This window comes from Tubulanus polymorphus, chromosome 11 (assembly GCF_964204645.1).
Source record: "Tubulanus polymorphus chromosome 11, tnTubPoly1.2, whole genome shotgun sequence".
Taxonomy (NCBI): Eukaryota; Metazoa; Nemertea; class Palaeonemertea; order Tubulaniformes; family Tubulanidae; genus Tubulanus; species Tubulanus polymorphus.
In genome coordinates, this window is record NC_134035.1 from 9,228,840 (window position 1) to 9,242,390 (window position 13,551).

General features: G+C 35.6%; 1 long non-coding RNA gene across 2 annotated transcripts; it reads right to left on the bottom strand.

Moving 5' to 3' along the window:
• Positions 1-597: 597 nt before the first annotated feature.
• On the bottom strand, positions 598-10,062 carry LOC141913096 (uncharacterized). Of its 2 annotated transcripts, none has more exons than XR_012620221.1 (12): positions 9,626-10,062; positions 8,035-8,435; positions 7,808-7,949; positions 7,570-7,724; positions 6,993-7,154; positions 6,099-6,372; positions 5,758-6,014; positions 5,474-5,652; positions 5,243-5,387; positions 4,998-5,137; positions 4,759-4,911; positions 598-4,653 (listed from the first exon to the last, which is right to left on the bottom strand). It is a non-coding gene; the product is annotated as an uncharacterized LOC141913096 (long non-coding RNA). The 2 variants fall into 2 exon arrangements; XR_012620220.1 differs by having other exon boundaries at positions 6,099-6,395.
• Positions 10,063-13,551: the final 3,489 nt, after the last annotated feature.

The following is a 13,551-nucleotide window of genomic DNA, read 5'->3' on the forward strand; positions in this document are numbered from 1 at the left end:
TTGAGTGCATGATCGAATAATAAAACCCCGGCAATAGACAGATTTAAATTCATAAAAAATCTTATTCAATTGAGTGGAGACATATTAGGCTTTTTAGATTACTTGCAGCAGCGTGGATCCTCTGGAAATTTTGCCAACAACTTCATTACGCTTACCACTCATAATTTGAAAAAACCCAAATTTCTTTCTTTAATTATGATACTGGATTAAACGGTACATCATCATGTAAATCCAGGAGTCCATATTAAGAATTTCGTTCTTTGTTTTCAGTCTTAAAATGATAGTATCTGTTTTTCTCCAAAGTATTTTAAAGCCTGTTTGGTCAACGGATGGCTATAGTGACAATCAAAAAGATTGCTGATTTCACAATACTCTTCGGCAGCTAAATACTTGCTTCTAACCGGTCAACTAGTGTCAGTGCGTCCGGTTTAAGCTGTATTGCCATTGATATAATCGCATCATCATGTTTTCCGCACATCCTCGTCTCCGGACAATGCTGGTGGAAATATTGGGTTGAAAAAAGAGGTGGATTGCAATAAAACCACTGACTGGTCAACTAACAAAGTTCAGAATAGCTAATTAACTAAACAAATAAAATAAAGAATTTCAAACAAACATATTTATTATCATACAACAATTATACAAAATGCCAGGTATGTGCTCGAGGAATTATAACGTACGTTCCTCAAACACGTGGACTGTATTTCAAAAACAGTCCAACCATGGACGCATAAACTATAAACTAGAGTTTATACAACCATGGTCCAACCATAGACTCTAAAACGGAAATGTCTATGGGCCACAACCATGGGCTCTAAACTGTAAGAGTCCATGGCTCCCCGCACTAAAACCAGAGGTAAACCTGGCCAATTACCCTGGAAAGCATAAGATTTAATGTTGAATCAATCTGATTTACATTTTTACTCTTAAAAGTTGACCCGGCCAGCCGCCTATCTACCTTATAGGTGTTACTTTAAAATCATGATCAAGCTAACCATAACAGATTCGGCAGTTATAGAGATTAACTGATTACAAATATCATTGTTATTTACAAAATGACAGCTGGCCGATCAGGAAAAACAAGGTATAATTTTTAGCCTTATGATGAGCTATCCAAAAAATAAGATTACCGCACTAGCCTTTAACATCACAATTGCTACTGCAAGGTTTTTCAAGGTTTTTATTCACCAAAAACATTTCGACAACAACTGATTCAGAAAATTTGAATCAATAGGATAATAATAAAATAACAACGAATTGTAAACTTTGATCCATAAAACACAATTGGGACCAGTCTGAATGTCTAAGACTATTAATTTGACAATTCATGAAGTCACCAGGCATAAGTGACATTTGGCTATTTCATGAAATATGAAGCATTTTACCATATCAACTCTTCAATATGACAATGTAAGATATATTTAGAATACTCTGTTTATGTATCATCAATCATCAAAGAACTACATAACATATCTCCAACATATAAACATTAAAACTCCATAAATCCACAAATTCGCTCTCTCAAATAATCAATCTCTAATTTCATTTCATTAAACATTATTCTTAAAAGAAAACCGAAATTTCGCAAACTTTGCTTTGTATTTTAGGAATTGTAAGTTACTCGTTAACACATGAGTGAACTGTATTCGAAAAACAGTTCAACATAAAAGCATTAAAACTAATAATACCTACAGATTCAAACTGGAAAGCTTGAGATTAACTAATCAATCTTAATTTTTTCATGTCCATAAACATTATTTTACAAGATAACTAGAGTTTTAAGTAAGATAGCTAGAGTTTTGCCAACCTTGCCTGAGGTTTTCAAACATTATCAATGTTATTTTCTCAACATTGTTATGTTTAATGCAAAGTATTTTGAAGGTGTTTTCAATTAAGATATATTGAGTATCATCGTATAGATATTTCATCTATCCATGTAAATTACAAATAACAGATCACTGAGATATCTACAATTAAGCTGATTTCGATAACTTTTTCGCGATCGGAAATGCATCACGCGCAGATTTGAATCGGGCCCCATATATTGTAAAACTGACAATATAGCTATCAAAACATAGCTAGGACAATTTACTAATCAACACTGTTCATATTTCCTCATTTATAGAAAAGAATGCTCCTCTTCATTCGATAGGACCTCAGTTTGATGGTTGCTATAAACCTAACTAAACAGTCGAAAAATTTTAAGATGAATAATGAACACGTATGTGTCGTTTTATTCTCATGACAAAACCTTGCTAAATGACAGGTATTTACGTACTCGTGGAATTATCATGTAAGTTCCTTGTTAACAAATGGACTGTATTTTAATAGTTCGACAGTTCGACATAAAAGCATTTAAACAAGAGACAAAACCTACAAAGTCCTGCTTCCGCTGTCCCTCGTCTTAACTTATGATTTTCAAACATTATCAGTTCGCTCATCTAATACATTTAATACAAAGTTATTTGAAAACATGACAATAATTTTACTATCGATAACTAATCACGTTTAAAGCTGTTTAACATTCTTTCTAAAAAAGAGTAAAATGTAAAATCTCCCAGATATTATCCCTAAAACAATCAACAGTAACAGCAGTGACAGGGTGTGCTATAGGTAAAAGGGCAGGTGATCTTTCATCAGTTATTTGAAGCATTCTATCAAATCAGTTATTTTTTTAGTATGTTTGGTTTAATTAAGGTTTATGGTTATTTGTTTTGTTTATTACTAACTGTCCGATAGAATGCTTAAAACAACAATAGAAATGATCATAAGAGGTTGGGAAACTCTAGAGAAGGTTGTTCCATGTGAAGAAGAACCTTTAATGATTAGGTTAAGTTAATTAAAAAAATTCCTGATGATGATTATAATTATAGAAGTTAACTAATTGTTTGTTCGTTTTTGTTTATTTTTATTATTACTTATGATTTTATTTGTTTTTTTTTTAAATATTTATTTTGTTATGTATTTTTTATTCATTGTTTTTTTATTTATTTACTTCTTTAATTATGTTCTATGTATTTTGTATTTTGTACTATTTTTTACTATTGACATCATCAGGAATGTCTTACCGGTGGAAATATGGGCTCACTTTAAAAAAGTGCTACAAATTCACTGCTGCTCCTAAATAATCGTTTATCATTAAAAACCCCGATTTGGAGTTAAGCGATCATTGAAAGCAACTCAACCTTATGATATGGATGATGATGAGAGAAGTTAAAACAGCTATAAACAGAATTAAAACGATCAAAATTATTGCTGGCCATTATCATTTATTCCTTTATATCACATTATTCCTAGCTATACCTCTCTTATACCTCTGTGGATACAATGTACTAAGATACAAGTTTTCATATACCTAGCTATGATCATCTACATGGAAGCTCAATGCTAAAACCCTGTGAAAATCGAGATATTCTACTCATTAGTCAAATCGCTTTTATGGGCATTGGAAAAAAAATATGGCATCAACAAATACAACACTTTGGTATATAAACTTAGTATTTGTACACAGAACACTGCCGAACATTATAGTCTATGTTTTTCTTAACTACGTGATGATATTCAAGGGCGTAGCCAGTCTATACTGAAGGCCCACTTTTTGGCCAAGGAATCATTTTCAAAACATCTTTATTCAAAGCCCATAAACTTGCTGGGCGAGTTTAACTAATCAGGTATCAACTTCCTTTATTGCGTTTAAAAGTTTCAACCGTTTAACTGACTACCCTCTCCCTTTTGAACATTCAGGCTATGCAAATCATTTTCACTCTCAGGAAATATAAAATGAATCACTGTTTCTAAGAGACCAAATTATGTCATTATTACAAATCATGCAAAGCTATGTTTAACTAAGTATGAAGATTATCTGAACTATCCTGTTGATATCATATCTCAGTTTAGGTGTATTTCAACGGACCTCCGTCGAACCGTAACGCTGAATGCGATCAATACCATGAATTAATGGAGCGTAGATTTCATGAGACTCCAAGAAGGAACTTTCTGTCACATTACAAAGGACATGACACATCTGTTTACAAATCGAAAACAGTTTGCCTAATCAATATGAAAGAATTAGGATGCCATTTTATTGAAATATTCAAATATGAATAGTTCCTTCTCAGGCCCAGAGCCCTAATTATCGAACCTCAATTTTCATTAATCAACATTAAAACTATTTCTTTATTTCCGCCTCTTCAAAAAGACAGTGCATTTTAAGACGCATTTTGAAACCCATGTTACACATCAGACTGGTTTGTAAAAAGGTAATACACAAAATAAATCAATACTTTACATATTCTACTGACGTTGCTGCTCCTGAACAAGTGTTTATAAGATACGCATTGTCTGTGCTGCTCCTGAATAAATGTTCACAATATATATACATTGTCTCTGCTGCTCCTGATTAATTGTTTTTATATAACACACGCATTGTCTCTGCTCCACCTGTAGAAGAAATCTGTCATTGGGCGATAAACCGCTGCTGGCTGAATTTCTCATCTGGACTTCTAGGCCTACGCAGTTGAATTCAAGTTGGACTCTTCTGTGGTAGTTGATGATTTCAATTCAAGTTAGAATCTTCTGTTGGCAGTTTTAATCAGTAGATTCTAGATAACGAGTTGATCTCAGGCTGAGCTTCTTCTTATAGATGTGATTTAGCTGAAATTAATAAAAGAAGATATCCTGTAACTATACAATATCTTACAATATACACAATTTTTCATATAGCATTAATCATAATAAATTCCATGTAAATCAACTTACCTTTCAAGATAACTGGATTTAGTGTCGGCTAGGAGTTCTAAGTTAGTTGATTAGTAAAATTCAAGGTGCATTCTTCTGTTGTCTGTTCTAATCAGTAGATTCGAGATGGTTAGTTGATCTTAGTATGGACTTTTTCTTATAGATGTGATGTAGCTGAAATGCACAAAAGGAGATATCCTGTAATCACACAATATTTCATACAGCATTAATGAAAATGGATTCCATGTGAATCAACTTACCTTTCAAGTCGGTTCATGAGTTAAATTCGTTCTGTGGTAGTTGATGATTTCAATTCAAGTTGGAATATTCTGTTGGCTATTCGAATCAGTAGATTTTTGACTAGTTAAATCTTAGGCATTTTCTTATAGATGTGATTTAGCTGAAATGAATAAAAGAAGATATCCTGTAATTAGACAATATCTTACAATACACACAATTCTTCATATAGCTTTAATCATACTAAATTCCATGTAAATCAATTTACCTTTTAAGATAACTGGGTTTCGTGTCGGCTAGGAGTTCTAAGTTAGTAAAATTCAAGGTGCATTCTTCTGTTGTCTGTTCTAATCAGTAGATTCTAGATGGTTAGTTGATCTTAGTATGGGCTTTTCCTTATAGATGTGATTTAGCTGAAATGCACAAAAGGAGATATCCTGTATTCACACAATATTTCATATAGCATTAATGATAATAGATTCCATGTGAATCAACATACCTTTCAAGATTGCTGCGTTAAGTATCGGCTAGGATCGTCTAAGTCGGTTCATGAGTTAAATTCGTTCTGTGGTAGTTGGTGATTTCAATTCAAGTTGGAATATTCTGTTGGCTATTCGAATCAGTACATGTTTGACTAGTTAAACTTTGGCTGAGCATTATCTTATAGATGTAATTTAGCTGAAATGAATAAAAGAAGATATCCTGTAATTATACAATATCTTACAATATACACTATTTTTCATATAGCATTAATCATAATAAATTCCATGTAAATCAATTTACCTTTCAAGATAACTGGGTTTAGTGTTGACTAGGAGTTCTAGGTTGGTTCTAAGTTCAAGTTGCATTCTTCTGTCGACTGTTTTAATCAGTAGATTCTAGATGGTTAGTTGATCTTAGTATGGGCTTTTTCTTATAGATGTGATTTGTGATAACTGGGTTTAGTGTCGGCTAGGATTGTCTAAGTCTGTTCTCTAATCGGCAGATTTTAAACGAGTTGTTGACCTCAAGCGCGGCAGTTTCATATAGATATTATTTAGCTGAAACGAGTAAACAAAGATATCCTGTAAATACAAATATTTCATTCAGAATTAATCGTAATAATTTCATGTATATCAACTTACCTTTAACGATTGCTAGGTTCGGTATTGGCTTGGATACTCGGTGTGTTAGGACATTAGTTTCGAACCCCAACTGCCTAATTATTTGTTGTAGTAGTAGCATTCGTTCATCACTGTTCAAGATTAATGACGGACCGGATATATATCAGATCAGCAATGTGGACCGGTGCATAGATTTTGGTAATTAAATGCCTCTTCTTTGCGCTGTTCTCTAATCGGCAGATTTCAAACGAGTTGTTGATCTCAAGCGCGGCTGGTTCATATAGATAGGATAAAGCTTAAACAGTTAACAAAGATATCCTGAAAATACAAATATTTCATTCAGAATTAATCGTAACTAGTGGAAAGCCCGTGGAAACCACGGGTGATTTCTAAATGAAGAACTTCCCACTTATTATTTCGTTGCATGTTGATTGAGTATTTGGGCATTTCAAAGTGGCCTCATTTATGTGGTGTGATCAGCTGTGCCCATATAGAGACCATACGGGATCTCAGGACTCACTTGAGCTTCTTCCCATGGAGGCCCAAGGTTACAGAACTATAGATAGAAACAAATATGTAAAGTACCGATATGATCATTTCATAATGTATGAATTTCATGACCCGGCAGCTGGGTCACAAAGGCAACAGTAGCTCGTACTGTATCAACAGTGACAACAGTGGCTGTCTCTAGTCAGTGGCTATGCCAGCAGACCCATGCACCCTCTGTGAACAGTAGGAGAGACTACAAAAATTTGGAAAGTGAATAATTTTGAATGGAAACCATGCCCAAGCGATAAAAGACGTCGAGATCTACCGCCGGGCAAATTTTCAGGGCAATACATCCAGTAACGATGGAGCAGTCGGTGCAACAATTCAGTATCATTATATAAGATAATTTCATGTATATCAACTTACCTTTTATTATTGCTTTGTTCGCTATCGGCGAGGATCTCCTAAGTTGGTTGGTTGATGTTGAGATCAATTCAAATGGCCCCTTCAGTGTGCTGTTCTCTAATCGGCAGATTTTAAACGAGTTGTTGATCTCATGAGCGGCAGTTTCATATAGATAGGATTTAGCTGAAAATGAGTAAACAAAGATATCCTGTAAATACAGATATTTCATTCAGAATTCAGGCCCCTTCTGTGCGCTGTTCTCTAATCGGTAGATTTTAGATGAGTTGTTGACCTCAAGCGCTCGTTTGACTTTGTAGCCGGGTCACATCGTACTGTATCAACTGTGACAACAGTGGCTATCTCTAGTCAGTGGCTATGCCAGCAGACCCATGCGCCCTCTGTTTACAGTAGGAGAGACTACAAAAATTTTGCAAATGGCGCTGTTCCAGTTGGTCGATTTTGGAAAAGTAGTTGATCTCAAGCTGGGTTTTTTCTTATAGTTGCAATTTAGCTGCTATGATTAAAAGAAGATAGCCTGTAATGACAAATTATTTCATTTAGAATTCATCATTATCATTTCCATAAAATATAAACTTACATTTCAAGTTTGCTGGGTTCCGTATCAGTTAAAATGTTCTAAGTTCATTGATGCATTTGATTTAAGCTTGAATTGTTGTGTGGGCTGTTCTTATCGGTAGATTTATGATTTGTTGTTGATCTCAAGCTGGGCAGTTTGATGAAGATAGGATTCAGCTGAAGAGTAAACAAAGATATCATGTAATCACAAAACATTTCATTGAGAATGAATCGAAATAACTCCATCTATATTAAGTTACCTTTTATGATTGCTGGATTCGTTATCGGCGTGGATCATCTAAGTTGGTTGGTTGATTCTAGTTTGCTATGCGCTGTTCCAGTTGGTCGATTTTGGACAAGTAGTTAATCTCAAACTGGGTTTTTCTCATAGTTGAAATTTAGCTGCAATGATTAAAAGAAGATATCCTGTAATGACAAAGTATTTCATTTAGAATTTATCGCAATAATTTCAACTATATTAAGTTACCTTTTATGATTGCCGGGTTCATTATCGGCGAGGGTCTCCTAAGTTGGTAGTCTAATTTTACATATCTTTTGTTGTTTTTTCTGTGTAAATAGTCCGAAAGTTTACAATGTTTGAATTTTGTCTAATTTTACATTTCTTTGCTTTTCTTTTCATGTAAATAGTCCGAAAGTTTACAAGGTTAAGATAATTTTGTCTAAGTTTTACTTTTTACTTTTGCTTTCTCCGTGTAAAGTTTTTTCAAAATCGGAAATCGAAGTACAGATATAGTTGCGTGATCGGTGGTCCATTTTACATAAATTTTCTTTTCTTGAAATCCAAGCACATAACGGGAAATTCGGTTCCGGTGCCTTCAATTAATCTTCCAACCAGTCTGAACCGGCAAGCCTCTGATTGGGGACTGCCTATTTTGATACATCGATATTGGAATATCTATATTACAAGGCTGAAGATCATTTTGTACATTTTATGACTAGTTGATTAATAGTATCATATAGTGCAAACCTGCTAGTAAAATTGCCCCTATATAAATTTCGATTCCCAGCTAAACTATGTTTGTATTATTAAATTAACTTCATCGCCAATTAATAGACTTTTAAGAGATATGTATTCTTCCCACAGACATCTGTGCCCAGTGAATGGTATTCTAATCCATTTCAGTAATTTTAAATATTGCTGGTAAAATATATACAATGATCTTATGATTATGATAATATAACTAGCTTAACGAACCCAGAATTCCCCAAAACCTAACTGATTCAACAGATCCCACACACATGTGGCCCAGTTAGACGCAGACAACATTGCACGATACAGTCGTCTCATCCACTGCGCTATTTTTGATAAACTTAAATTCGTTATATTGAATTAATTCTAACTTATTTTCTGATATCTAAGCGATCCATTAATTAGTAATCATACTAGCCACAATTAATTGTCAGTCGAACAATATTTATATGGAGCCTGAAAACCTACATGAGTAGAATTTCAGATGTGGTGAATTCATCACTATTTGAATTCATCAGAACTTAAGTTAAAATCACATTTTTAGTGGTAAATTAGAAATTCCCTTATACCCGAATTGCAATATAATCTTTATTTCCCTTTTACAGTACACTGTGTATAAGGATCAAAAGACCTTGTTATGACCGGACCTCCCTGGTGCGGTGCAAGACATGATGCTGGAATATAGTTTGAAGGAGAGGGGTTAGTAAAAGAGAGCTATTAGCGAGAGGAATAAGACCTAAGTTCAGGATATCCTGTCAGAATAAGGCTCTCAATCTGACATACACAGTGATATTGAAATATTCCCCCTTCCAAATCCAGGAATGTATATTTGTGCACAGATTTGTTTTATCTCCCTTCGATCGGAAGTAAATCTGCGTTAAATGATTTTGGCAATATGTATCAAAACTAATACAGCTGTATGAAGACGCAATAGGTTCACTTAGATACAGATAAATAAGTAATGTGCTCAGATACACATGTATCAGCTACATTTTTAATGTCAATGTACTTGAATTCAAAATAATTTCACATCATTGAATTTACCTTAATTGTAGATATCTAAGTAGTACCTTAATGAATAATTCACCTTAGTTATATCCTTATTCATCCTCCAAGTTGTTTGTCCCGCGTGTTGACTAGGTAATGATGTTTTTGGAACGTCTAATGGTGCCATCGGACTCAGTCCCAGAGTCGGATTATGGATGTTGGTATCACCAGACTTCCCACCATCGGAGTTTGACTTCTGGCTAGCGAAATGACAAGATGAAGAGAGCATATTATATATTAAGTCAAAATGTTTGTCAGACAGAGCCTGACCACTGTGGTTTGAGAAAGCTTTAATTATCTCATAACCATCCCTATCATTAATAGTATTAACTATTATCGTGCCACAGATTTATGCCAGCTCCGTTCGTGTCTGGGTTAGGTACATATACAGCCAAACCATATACCTCTTCCCCACACGATAAGTGTTTTTTGAGAACACCTGTATTTTGGAATTAGTAAAAATCAACCCCTGATATACCACTATTGCCCCAAGTTTGCTTAAAATGAGCTGAAATTAAATAGTACATAATCATTAATCCACAAGACAAAAATTGCAACTATATCCAACTTTGATAGTGGATGATGAAAAAGATGAAAGGCCAGGATGAGGGGTCTGAATCAGAAATCGAAGATACAGAGTTTAGGATGTAATTGAAGTACACAAAAGATGCTCGAGATTACAGAGTTCACGAAAACAATATAGACGATATCATCCGCTGCGACAAGAAAAATTGGGAAAGATTTTGATGGAAGGGGAAAGAACCTTGGATGAAAAATAAAATTTACACAGTTTCACGGCTTAAATCGAAGTACAACCATATAGACGCTGGTAATACATAGTTTTAACAGCTTTACATCATATTTGATCTAACCTGAGAGAAAGAAGTCAGCACAGAACCTCTGGCTGATAACAGCAAAGTCCGGTTCTCAGGGTTCCAACTGGCAGCGGCAGAGTCAGAGTTCTGTAATGTGGCCTCGTCCCAGCTAGTGGCGGGGTGCCAATGACACTGTGTTACTACGGAGGACCCGCAATCAGAGTAAGACGGGAAGCGACAAACAACTTCGGCTTTGGGGGATATCCGATCTTCAAGCATCAACACCAAAAGACAACCGGCACCCAGATGAGAGAGAAAAACTGGGTGAACGGGGAGCCCAATCAGCAAGATGCCAATGGGTAGCCTTAGGCGAAGAAACCAGCTGATTCAGACTAGAATGGACCAAACTGGGGACCCAATTGAGAATTGAGCACACCACCTAAGACAACCGACACCCAGATGACAGAGAAAAACTGGGTGAACGGGGAGCCCATCAGCAAGATGCCAATGGGTAGCCTTAGGCAATGAACCAGCAGATTCAGACTAGAATGGACCAAACTGGGGACCTAAAGATCCAACAACCCCCTCAGTCGAAGATTGCTACCGCTCCAATCTTATTCTGATCGTAGGTCCCCCGTAGTAACATCCGCATCACCAGCACTCCGCCACTAGCTGGTAAGAGGCCACATTAGTGAACTCAGACTCTGCCGCTGCCAGTTGAAACCCTGAGATTGAGAGGGCGGGGGCGAGGGACGAATGAAATGAAAGAAAAAAAAATGAAAAAACAAAAATAATATAGAAAAATAATGAAAAAAATAAAGATATAAAATATACCACACATTCATACGACACATATAAACACCATTCACTCCTCTTGCACACACCACGCACACAACTCCATCCACCGCACACATAACTCCATCCACCGCACACATAACTCCATCCACCGCACACATAACTCCATCCACCGCCACCGGCGCCACGCCACCACTCCGAAAAACACCGCGCCACAAGATCGCCAGGAAAAACAGCAAAAGCTGAAGAGCTCGAGAGAACGCCATCTGATCGTGTCAAAGACTAGTACTCGATTGAACGATTGTGGAGAAATTCCGCAGTATTACAGTATCAAATGCAAACATAAATGTAGATATTTTATTGAACGGAATTGATTTTTCAGTTCACGTCAGTTGAAAACCCGTTTTGATCGATGTTTTAATGTTTATTTTAAATACAAATTAGATTTAAGACCTAGGATTATTGACTAATATCTAATTGTGAGGGTAGAATAAAAGGATCGCGGATAAATTTCCTGCTCGCATGCCACAGCTCTGTCAAATCTCAATCGTCCAGTGCTGCCCCTAAATACTGTGGCGAATACATAAACTAATCGATTAATATACTCTACCCGTATTTGTACATGAGGCCTACCGTTTACTTATCTTGCTTAGTTTACGTCGTTCGTGTCTTGTGGTATTCCAAGACTATAAATCATATTGGATCCATTTTCAGGGGTAGAGCTAGATAATTAAATGATAATTATCCGAACAGTAGATTGTTCTATTTTTTCTCCACGTCAAAGTTAATAGTTTAAAAATTCAAAATACAAATTATGTTCAAATTCAGATTTCACAAACAACAACTCGTTGGCCCACTGAAAGATAGCAGCGAAACAATCTTCGGGTAATAAATGTTAGAAAGAATTAGGTTATCCTCTCAGGGCCTGGTTAATTGCGTTACCGTACGGTAATGAAAAAAGTAAGCAAAGAAGGTAGGCCTGGACCGTGTAGGCTTACATTATCCAACTACAAAAGCCTTGACGCAACATAAACAAAATCGAAAAGGAAAATATCAAAAGTGCAGGATATCAAATGCCTGAAGTAGCTTGGGCTTGAAGCTAATTACACCACGAGGGCAGATCTAGGCAAATATATCCGAATTTCAATTGCTAGACTTAATAGAGTGTGGTCGAATGAGAGAGTATAGCATCTCAGAGAATGTCTAGAAGTTCAAATCACACTGCGTAGATTTGTTCACGTCAAGATTCATATAAAACTCAAACAGTGCCATAAAATGAGCACCTGAAGTCTACATCAAGGACGGGTGGCCATTTTATCAGAATCATGGGAAGAAATCCGTTGAGGAAGCGTCGATGGATAAAAGCAAACACATCTGATTTTAAAAAAAACATGTTTTGAACATTAGTTTCCATAATATTGAATGTATGCCTGTTTCAATATTTCTCTTTAAAAAACCAACACCGACCCTGAAAGATATATACTCCAATGAGGTTGGTTTGGAATTTGTGGTAAACTATTGGAGATTTGGCTGTGGAAGGTATATATGAATCACATTATGTTTCATGCAGTAGCATGTCGTAATACATTGACGCGATTGTGTGCTTATAGATTTCACATGGTCACAGTCGAATGATCGTCGGTGGTTCTCGGGGAATTTACTATATGCCAGTTCAATTGAGTCAATTCACGCTCGTAACACAAACTAAGTCCCGTACTAACGTGCGGTCAGCCCTATGGGCCCTGGTTGTTAACTATTAAGATTTTTGATGACGCGGTCTTTCGTCTTAGACTGTTGTTTGGTCATTGTTCGGAAGGTTGACCAAATTTCATCTGGGTTTGCATGCAGACTTTTCGAATTTGTCTATACCCAGGCTTTCTTAGCGTTTTGAATGCTTAATTGGTGGTTTCCTCAGCAGACTTTAAGGCAAGGAGATTGTCGATGGAGTTTCTTAGTATCAATAGACAGATTTTAATTCATAAAAATTCTTATTCAATTGAGTGGAGACATATTAGGCTTTTTAGATTACTTGCAGCATGGACCCTCTGGAAATTCCGCCAACAACTTCATTGCGCTTACCACTCATAATTTGAAAAACCCAAATTTCTTTCTTTAATTTTGATACTGGATTAAACGGTGTCATTATGTAAATCTAGGAACTAGTCCATATTAAGAATTTCGTTTCTTGCTTTCAGTCTTAAAATGATAGTATCTGTTTTTTCTTTAAAATATTTTAATGGTGTTCATGTAAATGTTTGTTTATGGATAAGATTGGTAAGGGAAAAAATTTATTTGAGCCTTTCTTTTCGAAGACAGAATAGGTACTCAAGCAAGCAAGGAAAGCTAGCAAACAATA